Genomic DNA, 14,319 nt, shown 5'->3' with positions numbered 1-14,319 from the left:
TGTACATAACATTGTGTCATAACAACTTGCCCTGACAAGTATGTCAAGACCCAAACTGGTCACCTTTACAGGGGTCATCGGATGCCCATTTTCCACAAGTTGGTATGATTCTTTTGGGTCTTCATGTAAAGTTTGTAACATACTTTGGTTAAAATTTCTCAATGGTTGTGTAAAACAACACCCTTTTTACCTCTTAAAAAACAGCTCTGTTCACAGTGACCCGTTTCGGTGCATGTCTCTTTAAATGATAATGAGCAACAACTTTTTGGCTTTTTGAGGATAAAAAAAAACGTGAATGGATTTTTGTGTGCATGGTGATTGTGTCCACAGACTGCAAAGACACATTTATTTGCAAATTCCATATAAAAGTGTATTTTGCATCCGATGACCCCTTTAAAAGCAGTTGGAGAGTTTTTGAATGCATCAAAAATAATTTAGCACGAATTTGGCTATACTCCTCAACATCAGCTCTCACTGTCTTTGATCACAGGCAAGAGATATCGTCCAGGAGTCGTAAAATCAAAATGCAAAAAATAAATAAAAAAATAAATGAAGATGTCCGCAAACCGCATCCATCAGATCGTGCTCTTTCAACTTCCACTCCGTGTGTGCGCGTGTCTAGTAACGAACGAGCTTGCAGCGGGAAAACATAATTTACCCGGAAACAACTAATTCTAATTTCTGATTGGCTGGTAGCTAGCATTTAACTCTGTATAACTGGAGACAGATGCTATGAACTCGGCAGAGAACTTCCCTCCGTTTGCCTTCCGTCCATTAATTGTATAGCGGGACAAGTTCCCTTACTCAGCGTGAGAAATACACGGTGTGGCGTGTGAGCGTGTGAACGGGTTGAAATGCGTGTGTCTCACGCCCAATGCGTGAGACTTGAGAGCCCTATATATATATATATATATATATATATATATATATATATATATATATATATATATATATATGTAGTAATATAATTATTTATGTATTATAAATATTATATATCTAATGTATAATTCTTACAATACTTATTCATATACACAATATATTCAGCTTTAAAACAACTTAGGCATACTCGTATATAAACTGCCGTTCAAAAGTAATTCAGCTTGGGATCACAGGAGTAAATTACATTTTAAAATACATTAAAATAGAAAACAGTTATTTTAAATTGTAATAATATATTACGATATTACTTTTTTGTATTTTTATTCAAATAAATGCAATAACTATTTACAGCAATTCATGAATACATTTCTAATAAATTAAATAGCATGCCAAGCATTTTGTATGTGTCATTTCTTTCATGTTGTCGCATAGTCTTCACCATGGTTTGCTGTGCTGCATGGGGATGCTCCAATCGCTCAGAGAAAGGTGTGCGAATGTATGGCTTCCCCACTGACATGGAGAGGAGAAACAAATGGTTGGCTCAAGTCAGCAGGAGCAATCTAAATATTAATAAAAATTACAACAACAAAAAAATGTGTGAGGTAATTATACATTTATTTGCACTTTTTCATATGGAAATACCCCAATGGGATTTTTTTTTCACTAGAAATAAGCACCAAGCAAACCCTTGCAAAACCCAGGGAGCTAAATCTCGTTTTAAGGGTGCAGTCACATTGCAGGGAGTCATCAGTGTTACCTATAACTGTGCCTTTAACCATCATGCGATATATACAGTATGTGGGTAGACAAAGTTGTGTGTGGAAACTAAACTCAAATCACTCTGCAGGCACATTTTGAGGCAAACCAATTTGTCATGACAAAAAAATTCAAGAGTAGGCTGAGGCCAGATGCTATTCCCACCATCTTTGTGGATCGTCCTGTGGTCAAAAAGTGGAGGGCCCCTGCACCACGATGCACCCCTAGACCTGTTAACATACAGCACATCGCTGCTGATCACAGGTATAGTATTACAGGTGACACATATATAATAAGTACAAACTCATACTAGTTGAAGTAATATTTCTAATTTTGAAGTTATGTGATATTTTCAATACTAAAAATTAGCAATACCATGTATTCTGCCTCTATCAGTTTCAAAGGTTGGGGAAAAAAAGGATGAGGACACTCAGAGAAGGGAAAGTGACAGTGAAGAAATAGAGGACATGGCTAGAGAGGAGAGACAGGGACAGGTGACACTAGCCAGTCAGCCAGCAGCCAGTCAGCATACCAGTGAGCCATCAGCCAGTTACCTGGGTCTATTAAAACAATTAAAGAGACAAGAAAAAATATCACAAAATGCAAAGGCAGCACTAAGAAAAATAAAGAAGGAAAATGCCGCTCTCAAGAAAACAATTAAAATTAGGGACAAAAATTTAAAACAAATTTTATCAAAAGACCAAATTATGGCATTAGGAAGACGAACCGCAAAAGGGATGAAATGGAGCAATGACAATTAAGAAGGCATTAAAAATTCGCTTTGCAGCCGGTCCAACTGGTTACAAGACCCTACAGGAATTGCAGATTCCCTTGCCAGCAATCAGAACCCTGCAAAGAAGGATGGAATGTGTCAAATTTGAGCCTGGTGTGTTGACAGAGGTATTTGATTTTTTAAAACTGAAGGTAGATGGATTGGCAGACCTTGAAAGGGAGTGTGTGCTGTCCTTGGATGAAATGGCAATCACTCCAAGTGTGGAGCTGCACATGCTCACAGGCAAACTCTATGGTGATGTCACTTTGCCAGGTCACACAGGAGTAGCAACACAAGCTTGTGTGTTTATGTTGGCTGGAAACACCACTCGGTGGAAACAAGTAGTGGCATATCATTACAGTGGTAATTCTACCAATGGAGCAGAGTACAAGCCAATAATTAATTACCGAAATAATAGAGAGGGCAGCATCCATAGGGCTACATGTGCTTGCTGTCACCACCGATATGGGTAGCCCTAACCAGGCCATGTGGAAATCCTTTGGGGTCGACCACACCAAAACATCTGTGCCACATCCAACAACACCAGATAGGAATCTCTATTTCATGCCTGATGTCCCACATCTGGTAAAAAATCTAAAAAGTGCCCTTGTCCGTGGACAGGTGTTAACAATTCCAGAGAATGTGGTTAACAAAGAGAACCTACCTTCCAACGAGGTTTCAGTGGTCCCTATTAAGGACTTATTGTCCTTTCAAGAAGGAATGGCATTAAAAGTGGCTCCCCATCTATCAGCTGCAGCCATAGAGCCAAGCCACTTTGAAAAAATGAAGGTTGGTCCTGCTCTTAATGTTTTTAGTAAGGCAACAAGTGCTGGGCTGAAGTATATGGTGCAGCAAGAAAACCGCCCTCTCTCCTACCTGACTACAGCGTGGTTCCTGGAGCAAGTGGATCACTGGTTTGATCTAATGTCATCTCGCCATCCAATTACAGCACTGAGCAGGGTCAAGATAGAGGAGTATGAAAAGGCCATCATCTTCCTACAGGATATCATCCATCTGTTCCATGGGATGAAGATTGGTCATAAGGGAGTATGGAAGCCTGTTCAAAAAGCGCGTGATAATGGCAACAAAATCAGTTTTGGGCATACAGGAAGAGATGCTGACACGAGGACACAGGTTTGTGTTAACTTCAAGGTTCACACAAGACTGCCTTGAAAATACATTCAGCTGTGTGAGGTCTAAAAATCCCTTATCAACTCCAGTGGAATTCCATCATGCACTGAGAATTATATCAGTAGGGCAGTTCCTCACCACCATCAGGTCTGGGAGCTACCAGGAAGATGACAGTAGCTCTTTGGCAGACTTCCTGGACACAGTGAAACAAAATGTCACTCCATCAGTCAGAGTGGAACAGCTGATCGTGGAGAACAGAACAGCACCCGACCTCACCAAAACTGAGAAATGTATTCTCTTCCATCTTGCAGGCTACATTGTCCACAAATTAATCAGATTTGCCAGCATCTGTGGAAAATGCAAAACTGCAATACGGCACACTGATGACAATCCTGCTAGAGATAACAGCATCTTAGTAAACTTAAAAGAGTTCAAGGCAGGTGCTCTTTGTCGTCCCTCCCAAGAAACCTATGACTTCACCCAACAAATTGAGAAACTATTTAGGACCAAGACTAGTTCCTACCTCATGGAGCTCCCCAATGCAGTGGATGTCTTGGAGAAAGAAGCTCAGTCACTCTCCAGCAGGCTTCCATCATGCTGTGGAGTAGAAGAAAAAATCTCCAAAAGATTTATACGGCTGAGGTTGAGGATTGAGGCTAAAAAAATACGAAATGACAGAAAAAACAACACTTAAACGATGGACATCTTGGAAGCAAGAGCCAATATAAAAAGATGAAAAGGACCAACAGTAGCCAAGCTTCAATATCCAACAACCAGCAAACAGCTCCTACACCTACCAGCACTCAGCCAACACTAATCATCCACCTACCAGTCCAGCACCCAGCCAACATCACTGCTACTCCACCTACCAGCACCCAGCCAACACTAATCCTCCACCTACCAGCACTCAGCCAACACTAATCCTCCACTTACCAGAACCCAGCAAACATGACTGCTCCTCCAACAGCATCCAGCCAACACCACTGACCCACAGCCTCTCATCATTGGTCCTCAGTGCAGTATGATTCCCTAAATTATTATTTATAATATACATTTCATATTTAGTTTAGTATGATTCCTTATATAAAGCAGCAGTACAATACACATTTAGCACAATACTTTATTGCTGGCTTATTTGAAACATTCCTTTTGTTTTCATTCTCACCATGGTCCCTGCAGCACTCCTGACCTGCATCATCACTGATGCTCCATCACAGAACAGTCCTGTGGCATCACTAATCCTCCATCTACCAGCGCATATATATAAAATACATGTTAAGTATGATTACTTCTATAATAAAGTAGTATTATATAATACAGTTCTGGTATTTAGTATGATTCCCCATTAAGCCTAGTATGCTTCCTTTTTCAAAACTGCGCCCCTATTTTAAGAGTTTTTTGTTGTTGTCCAAAATTCAGCTGAGCTGAAATATAGACAGGTAACTGTTAATAGTCAATTGAATCACAATGCCTAAAAACACTCAACTCATATGTTTTGCAAACGCAGTTCACACTAAATCTAGTATATCAATAGGGTGCAATTTATTAAGGAATTTTATTATTTAATACGTGTAATAGGGAACAAACTTGATAAGATAATATTTTAATATTTTAATAATTGTTAAGATAATATACTCAGGTGAAAATTGCATTTTTAAGTTCACTTATCTGTCCTAAAAATCCGTTCAAAAATGTGATGATGTCACATAATAGCAGAATGCTACCGTGTGCCGGCAAACAAAGACCTAACCTGTAAGAAATCGAAAGGACATTAGTACTCGTTCATTCGACTTTTGGTCTATAATCTATATTGAACTTGCGGAATCAACAATAAAATCTACGTTGATTAAACGACAAGCAGGAGAAAGGGATACATTTAGCCGTCTAGACTCCCATTCATTCTGCACTCGCCCGCGATCACCTCCAGTGGAATTCTAATGGAACTGCAACCAAGATGATATACAACGAGCTAATAGGAAGTGCCAAGACTCTCCATAGACAGACTCTGATGTCTCTCAGTTCACTTACGAGAGTATCTCTCGTACTGCGTAATATCTTATGCAGATAACCTCTTTTCCACGAGATATTGAAGCCAAAGTTATCCTTCATTTTGAATTAATGTAAAACGCTGTGCGGCAGCACGCAGACATAAGCAAGACGGCTCGCACGCCTATTGGCTGCCCTGCGGCAACAGCAGCAGCCTATCGAGAGAGGCCCTGCGTGACGTGATACCCAATGGGGGCGCTTCGCGCCCATTTAGTCACGTCCCGCCAGAATAGGCGTGGCCTTGGCCTATAAATACGCTCGACAGGCTGATACAAATTGATTTTCATCTCTTCAGCGAAGCACTACTGCATCGCTGGATCCTGAGTGAGAAGCCGCGCCGTCTGATAGTAAGCCTTCAGCAGGACGAGCCTTCGAGTCTGAAGCCGCTGGCCTTCACCTCGCCGCCTTCAGCCGCCGTACCTGCTACGCTTTCCGGCGTCAATATCCTTTTACTCTGCTGAGAGTGTGTGTTTGCCGTTGCGACTCACACTCTCTCTCTTATCTAAAAGAGCAGCGTCTTTTTAAAGATGCTTCGTTCCTGTGGCTCGTGCCGAGCCGCAGTCAGCGACGGGGACCGCCATTTGATCTGCGTTTCCCGCCTGGGTAAGGATCCTGCGGCTCTTGCGCTCGCTGAGCGAGCTATTGCCATGGTGACTCTGAGGACTCGCCTGGTATTTTTTCTCCGAGTCTGCACTCCCGCCCGCTGTAGTACTCAGTTCGCCGGTTCGCCCGCCAGCTTCACCAGCTTTAATCGGGTCGCTCACTGACGGACAACAGCCGGCGCGCGCCGCCGCCTCCGCCATTATGACGACGAGATAGTTGCATCTTTAGAGAAGGCCAGCTGCTCTATCCTGGCGTCGGACAGTAAGGATTGGGCGAGCTCTGTGGACCTCCCCCCTTCTGCCCGCGAGTCGTCAGGGAAACGGGCCAGCATCAAAACCGCGGCTAGCTTTCTTTACGTTATAAGAAACAAATAAGAAAGAAATAAGAAAGAAATAAGAACTTTACGTTATAAGAAAGCTACCCCGCCCCCGCCCCCCGTGGGCGTGCGTTACCGGCGAAATGAGGAAAGAGTGTGTTTAGTCCCGCCGAGGCCGGACCAATCTCCATTTTTTAAAAATTTCTCAGTTCCTCTTAGTTTGAGCGTCTGAAAATGTCAATATTGCAGCAGTGAGCCTGTTGAATAACACGCACGCCTGCAAACAAACGCCTACACACACAGAACTGTGATGACGCTCTCTTATCTGCTCGACGCCCCCCGTGGGCGTGCGTCACCGGCGAAATGAGGAAAGAGTGTGTTTTAGTCCCGCCGAGGCCGGACCAATCTCCATTTCTCAAACATTTCTCAGCTCCTCTTAGTTTGAGCGGCTGAAAATGTCAATATTGCAGCAGTGAGCCTGTTGTATAACACGCACGCCTGCAAACAAACGCCGACACACACAGAACTGTGATGACGCTCTCTTATCTGCTCGACGCCCCCCATGGGCGTGCGTCACCGGCGAAATGAGGAAAGAGTGTGTTTTAGTCCCGCCGAGGCCGGACCAATCTCCATTTCTCAAACATTTCTCAGCTCCTCTTAGTTTGAGCGGCTGAAAATGTCAATATTGCAGCAATGAGCCTGTTCTATAACACGCACGCCTGCAAGCAAACGCCGACACACACAAAACTGTGATGACGCTCTCTTATCCGCTCGTTCAGTTCCAAGAAAATGCGACTGTTCCAGTGTATTTTGCAGTAAACAAGCCGGTACCATGGCCCGCTTGCTTGCACACAAATGCCGTTTCCACGGCGACCCAGAAAAATCATATAAGCAGTGTATTTTCTGGTATTCCGGCCACAGCCGATGGTGTTATGAGTGTAATAAAAATGCCCACAGCCCAGTGTTCATTTCTACACACAAACACAGCCCGCCACAGTGCAGGGCTCGCACAAATGAGATCGACTCATGTCAATTGTGCATTAAATGTAGTGAATGTGCCCAAAACCCAGTGCCCACTAACACTACACACTGCATGTGCCACGTTTTCTGTAAAAGAAACCAACACACATACAGTCAGCTAAGGCCTACGGTGTTTAAGTCTCGCCGCGGCCAGACTCCACCGAAACTTCTCGCTCGTTCAGTTCCAAACAATGTGACTGTTCCTGTGTATTTTGCAGTAAACAAGCCGGTACCACAGCCCGCTTGCCTGCACACAAACGCCATTTTTACGGCGACCCAGATAAATCCCAAAAAGAGTGTATTTTCTGGAATTCCGGCCACGGTCGATGGTGTTATAAGTGTTGTAAGAATGCCCACGTCTCAGTGCCCATTCCCACACACAGACACAGCCCGCCACAGTTCAGGGCTAGCACAAATAAAATCGACTCATGTCGATTGTGCAAAAAAATTTAGTGAAGGTGCCAACGACACAGTGCCCACAAACACTACACAATGCGTGTCCCACGGTTTCTGTAAAAACAAACCAACACACATTCAGTCAGCACAAGCCGACGGTGTTCTCAGTGCAGTGAGTGCGCCCGCTGTCCCGCGCCCACATTCCCTCACAGACACGCTTAACCCCACAGGGTTTGTCCCGCTCGCTCTCTCTCCACAATCTGTTATAGAGAAATCGAGCGCAACCAGGCTGCCCGCCGTGATCGGCGCGCCCCCCGCCTCGCACACTGTAAACACAGTGTTTATGTCTCAGCACACCGAAGCTCTGCGGCCGCCGCTATGCCGTGGCCAGAGCCCAGGTTTCATTCTACCTCTAGCTATTCACGCAGATGCGTGGGCAAAGCTTCCCGGGGTATCAGAATGGGTGTTGAACACTATAAAAAGAGGCTATTCGCTGCAGTTCGCTCGACGTCCCCGCCGTTACACGGCGTAAGTCGAAACCAAGGTAAACAACGAAGTATCTCATATACTTCGAGCCGAAATAGCGAAACTACTGATCAGAGGGGCCATAGAACCTTTATCTCAGATCGAAGGGGGGCTATACAGCAGATATTTTCTGGTACAGAAAAAAGACGGAGGTCTCAGACCTATTCTAGATCTACGGCAGCTGAACAGAGCGCTTGTGAAGCGCCAGTTCAGAATGCTGACAACCAGGAAAATCCTCGCGCAAGTTCGCCAGGGAGACTGGTTTATGTCAATAGATCTGAAAGACGCCTATTTCCAAATACAAATAGCGTCACGTCACAGGCAATTCTTGAGATTCGCCTTCGAGGGCCAGGCATTTCAATACACAGTCCTGCCGTTCGGCCTGTCCCTAGCACCCCGTACATTTACGAAGTGCATGGACGTGGCTCTCCCACCCCTGAGACTTCAGGGCATGCGAGTCTTGAACTACTTGGACGATAGGCTGATTCTAGTTCGATCACACTCAGAGCTCATAGAACACAGAACCACATTACTCGAGCATCTCGAGAATCTGGGTCTCACAGTCAATTGGGCGAGGAGTTCGCTGTTTCCCAGCCAGAAAATTTATTTTCTGGGAACAGTGCTGGACTCGCTGTCTATGACAGCACGTCCGTCGCCGGAGCGCCGACTGGACATTCAGCGCGCCGCAAAATCCTTCTGCCGCGGCTCTATAGTCCCGCTCAAAAGGTTTCAGAAAATGCTGGGCCTCATGGCCTCAGCATCTTCGGTACTTCAGCCTGGCCTGCTTCGCATGCGCCCACTGCAGTTATGGCTGAAAGCGCGAGTTCCACCCCGGGCATGGACCTCTGGTCTGTTTCGCCTCAAGGTCAACATGGAATGCGTTTCCGCTCTGGAACCTTGGAAAATAGCTGACTGATATCAGTCAGGCGTGAGTTTGGGGACTCCCTCGAGTGTGAAGGTGGTGTCCATGGACGCCTCCATCTCGGGATGGGGAGTGCTGCTCGAAGCCAGACCGTTCTTTGGCCAGTGGTCAGAACGGGAGAAGCTTCTACACATAAACTGTCTAGAACTGTTGGCAGTCGACAACGCGCTACGGCGCTTTTGTCCCCAGTTAAGAGGCCACCACGTCTTGGTCCGGTCGGACAACATGTCAGTGGTGGCATACATAAATCGCCAGGGCGGCGTCAGGTCCCGAAACCTTTACAGGCTGACGGAACGCCTCCTGGTCTGGGCTCAGCACAACCTGCTTTCGCTGAAAGCAGCACATGTGCCTGGTCGCCTGAATCTGGGACCAGACAGTCTGTCCAGAAACAATGTCCCAGCAGGGGAATGGTCGCTGCACCCGCAGACGATCCAACTGCTGTGGGAGACATTCGGCAGAGCGCAAGTGGACCTGTTCGCGTCCCAAGAGAACAATCACTGTCCGAACTTTTCTCCAAGAGCAGGGATACGCTTGCCCACGTATGGCCCCGCTGCCCCCTCTATGCTTTCCCCCCCCATCTTGCTCCTGCCTCAAGTGCTGGAACGAATCAGGGAAAACGGATGCCCAGTGCTGCTCGTGGCTCCGCTCTGGACGAACCAGATTTGGTTCCCAGTCCTAATGCGGCTGACCAGCACTCCCCCGTGGCCTATACCGGTGAGGAGAGACCTCCTCTCTCAGGCAAAGGGCTCGATTTGGCATCCTCGCCCGGAATTATGCATGGGCCATCAACGGGTACCCACTATCCTCCCGGAGGGAGTGTTAAAAACGATCTGGCAGGCTAGATTCTATTCCTCGAAATGGTCAGTGCTCTCTGCCTGGTGTCAAGCTCAGGGCTTTTCACCCGTCGACTGCGGGGTCACGGAAGTGCTCTCCTTCCTTCAGGAGCTGTTGGATAAGGGCAGGACCCCATCCACGCTCAAAGTATACGTGGCGGCTATAGCGGCGTTTGCAAAACCGACGTCTGGCCAGTCACTGGGGAAAAACGGAAGTCGTGCGATTCCTCAGGGGAGCTCGGAGGCTGAATCCTCCCAGACCCCCCTCAGTCCCTGTGTGGGACCTTTCTACGGTTTTGGAAGCCATGAAAGGTGCCCCATTCGAGCCAATCCATTTGTCAGACATGAAACATCTGTCTTTCAAAACGGTGTTTCTTATGGCACTCGCTTCAGTGAAGCGCATAGGGGACTTACAAGCGCTCTCAGTAAGCGCGTCATGTATGGAGTTTGGGCCTAACGACTCAAAAGTCATACTCAAACCAAGGCACGGGTACGTGTCCAAATCCCTCAACACACCGTTCAGGGCCCAGGTTATTTCCCTGTGGGCCCTCCCGGTTCATGATGAGAAGGAGGATGCGAGTCTCCTTTGTGAGTCTACTGTGGCCACGCCTATTCTGGCGGGACGTGAAGAAATGGGCGCGAAGCGCCCCCATCGGGTATCACGTCACGCAGGGCCTCTCTCGATAGGCTGCTGCTGTTGCTGCAGGGCAGCCAATAGGTGCGCGAGCCGTCTTGAAAAGAGGTTTTCCCCATACGCATACCCTTTCTAGAGAGAACCGAGGTTACGTTAGTAACCGAGTACGTTTTCCTCCGGCCTGAAAACAGCCGGCCAATCAACGAACAGAGGGCGGGCTGAGACACGTGACATTGACGCTAAGCGTCGAATTTAAAGCCCATGGTGCAGGTAAAACACCACTGTCGATTAATGGGTACATAAACCAGTCAAGATATGTATATAAAGTTAGAAATGTCTCCAAAATGGTGTTAAAGTCCAGTTTTTGTAGTTTTTGGTAAGTGACGGTTATTTTTTACGCAACTCGGCGATGACGTCACATGAGGTAGACGTGGTGGATAGCCTCAGCCTTTCTCAGCTACTAGAACTAGTTCTACCACTGACTATGGCGTCTAACTGGGATGAGGAAGAGGTGGCAAGACCCACAGTTAACATTTATGATGGCCCACAGCCATATAATTAATAAATAAATGCATGGTCAGAGGAGAATTACTGGAGAGGAGAATTACTGAATTACTGAAATGCTACCATTTAGAAACACAGCAATGACCGCTGGAGCTAGTAGTCTATGAACAGCAGTGCATACAATAACTTTTTTTTTTTTACTGTCAGTGAATAGCATAGAGTGAAAGTCAACGTTTTCTTTATATCCAGTGACAGTGATTATGTTGTTGTGCTAGCTATGGGCTAGCTTGACAGTCCCACCTGTGAACCCCTAGTGTTTATTTCTAAGCTTTTAACTCTTTCTCCAGTGAAAATGTTGTTTGCAAACATAGCCGACGCCGAGTAGGCTGGTCATGTCTTCAGTGTGATTATTGTTGATTGTGCCAACTAGTTTTCCTCGTGATTGATTGTCATTGACACCCACAGGCTTACCGGGAGAGGCAGTGAGTAGTAAGCGTCTGTGTTGCTGTGTTTGGCAGGTGTCTGTGTGTGCGGTGTCGTCCCATGGAAACTGTGGTGGAGAGCTTGTGTTGTAGGGAGGTGAGCGCGTTTTGGTTGCTGGTCGAAGACCTCGCCCCGCGGCCAGCTGGTGTAACGTGCCTAACGCAGCATCCTGGATTTGAGGCATGCTGCCTGAATCCGTTTGTGCTACACATAGCATACTCACACTTCAGGCAGGAATTTACCATGACAATGATAAACTAGAAAGTACATTTCCAGAAGAAAATGTGAAGTGGTGCTTGCAGTGGCAAAACTCGCCACTCGGTTGCTAGGGCGTTGCTAGGCGGTTGCCAGGGTATTCTGGGTGGTTGCTATGGTGTTGCTAGGCGGTTGCTAGGGTGTTCTGTTGGTTGCTAGGGTGTTGCTAAGGTGTTCTGGATGGTTGCTAGGCAGTTGCTAGGATGTTGCTAGGTGGTTGCTAGGGTGTTCTGGGTGGTTGCTAGGCGGTTGCTAGGGTGTTCTGGGTGGGGTGTTGCTAGGGGGTTGCTAGGGTGTTGCTAGGTGGTTGCTAGGGTGTTTTGGGTGGTTGCTAGGGTGTTGCTAGGCGGTTGCTAGGGTGTTCTGGGTGGTTGCTAGGGTGTTGCTAGGCGGTTGCTAGGGTGTTCTGAGTGGTTGCTAGGGTGTTGCTAGGTGGTTGCTAGGGTATTCTGGGTGGTTGCTAGGGTGTTGCTAGGCAGTTGCTAGGGTGTTCTGGGTGGTTGCTAGGGTGTTGCTAGGCGGTTGCTAGGGTGTTCGGAGTGGTTGCTAGGGTGTTGCTAGGTGGTTGCTAGGGTATTCTGGGTGGTTGCTAGGGTGTTGCTAGGCGGTTGCTAGGGTATTCTGGGTGGTTGCTATGGTGTTGCTAGGCGGTTGCTAGGGTGTTTTGGGTGGTTGCTAGGGTGTTTTAGGTGGTTGCTATGGTATTCTGGATGGTTGCTATGGTGTTACTTGGTGGTTGGTAGTGTTCACATTTGGTTACTATAGAGTTTTTATAATGTTCATGGCATGATTTAGCACTTAGCTAATCAATATTAGCATGTAGCTATTCACAGCTAGCATGTTTAGCATGTTGAAAGTCCTGTGTGCTAGCATGAGTCAAAAGACCCAACCCCCATCTCTATACGATGTTCTGATGCAGAGATGTAGGTCTTGCAAAATGGTTGCTAGGGTACTCTGTTTGGTTGCTAGGGAGTGGCTTGGCAGCTGCCAATGATGAAACTCAAAAGGCTGCTTGTCAGTATGAATGATATAAACCAACCCCCATCTCTATACGATGTTCTGATATAGAGATGTAGGTCTTGCAAAATGGTTGCTAGGGTACTCTGTTTGGTTGCTAGGGAGTGGCTTGGCAGCTAACAATCATGAAACTCCAAAGGCTGCTTGTCAGTATGAATGATATAAACCAACTCCCATGCCTCTGTGACATTCAGAATGGACGATATTCCTCTTTGGATTTTGGTTGCTAAGGTGCTCGACAATGGTTGCTAGGGCGTGGCTAGGAGTGTTGAGGTGATTCATGATTGGCTGTTTGCTGCCCCGAGTCAAACGAGACCACCCTCATGTTTCTATGACAATTCAGTCCAGAGATATCCCTTCGATCTCTTTCAATGGAAGTCTATGGGAGTTGTTGCTAAGGTGCTCTAAATGGTTGCTAGGGCGTGGCTTGATAGCTTCACAATGATCCTGAGAGACTGATTGGTTGTCTAAGTAAAATGAGCCCGCCCCCTTGTCTCTATGACACTGTGATCCAGAGGAATCAATGGGGAAACTTTGGGCAGCTCCTGCCCCCCAGGGGTGCAACTTTTACCCCATTGTGTGGTATGTTCTTACAGAGCCTGTCAGCCTCTTCAAATGTGCTAAATTACACGTTTCTGCGACATCCTCGTTCCGACCTACGACTCGTCAAAGTTTGACGCAATGTTAAGTCTATGGGATTTTTCGGCCGGTTTTTCGCCCCTGGGGCGAACATCGTACCCCCGATCCCTTATAAAAGTCATAGCACACCATTCCCGAACAGGCCGCACGTTTTGACGCCTCATTCGTGGGTCTGTGACAAAAACTGCGGGAGGAGTAGCGCGTCAAAAAGTGGCCAGAAGAATAATAACAAGAAAAAGAATAATAAGTATGGACAATAACAATAGTGTTGCCTTGCTTTCAGCAAGCACCACTAATTAAAATACAAAAACTACCGAAAACACTGACTCACGACCCCTCTTACTGAATACCAACCTACTCAGCACTGAGCTGACGCAGAGCACACATACAACTCCTTCATGTGACGTAAAATGACACGATGCTGCAAAAAAGCGTTTTTTACGAGCAGTCAAAGAAACGCTCACTTTATCTACTAAATTGGTGCCCTTATGTTGTTTTAAAACATTTTAAATCCTGCATTTTTTTACCTGCAAGATGCCCTTTAAGATTGGGGAAATCGAAAACGACCGCGGATATGGAGACACAGGA

The 14,319-nt window shown here is 46.4% G+C and overlaps 3 long non-coding RNA genes across 4 annotated transcripts; all 3 read right to left on the bottom strand.

Annotated features, from left to right (window-relative positions):
* Window positions 1-1,202: 1,202 nt before the first annotated feature.
* Window positions 1,203-2,386, bottom strand: LOC143712011 (uncharacterized). The gene is made up of 4 exons (XR_013194957.1): window positions 2,363-2,386; window positions 2,141-2,195; window positions 1,801-1,865; window positions 1,203-1,389 (listed from the first exon to the last, which is right to left on the bottom strand). It is a non-coding gene; the product is annotated as an uncharacterized LOC143712011 (long non-coding RNA).
* An 8-nt stretch (window positions 2,387-2,394) lies between these two features.
* Window positions 2,395-3,181, bottom strand: LOC143712010 (uncharacterized). Of its 2 annotated transcripts, XR_013194956.1 has the most exons (4): window positions 3,072-3,181; window positions 2,815-2,930; window positions 2,578-2,722; window positions 2,395-2,484 (listed from the first exon to the last, which is right to left on the bottom strand). It is a non-coding gene; the product is annotated as an uncharacterized LOC143712010 (long non-coding RNA). The 2 variants fall into 2 exon arrangements; XR_013194955.1 differs by having other exon boundaries at window positions 2,815-3,088.
* A 633-nt stretch (window positions 3,182-3,814) lies between these two features.
* LOC143712009 (uncharacterized) lies at window positions 3,815-4,508 on the bottom strand. Its single transcript, XR_013194954.1, has 3 exons — window positions 4,472-4,508; window positions 4,062-4,135; window positions 3,815-3,930 (listed from the first exon to the last, which is right to left on the bottom strand). It is a non-coding gene; the product is annotated as an uncharacterized LOC143712009 (long non-coding RNA).
* Window positions 4,509-14,319: the final 9,811 nt, after the last annotated feature.

Source organism: Siphateles boraxobius, unplaced genomic scaffold, assembly GCF_051911475.1.
Source record: "Siphateles boraxobius isolate OS27281-9 unplaced genomic scaffold, OSU_SipBor_1 5, whole genome shotgun sequence".
NCBI lineage: Eukaryota > Metazoa > Chordata > Actinopteri > Cypriniformes > Leuciscidae > Siphateles > Siphateles boraxobius.
The sequence above is the reverse complement of the archived record's forward strand: the minus strand, read 5'-3'. Positions and strand labels throughout refer to the sequence as shown.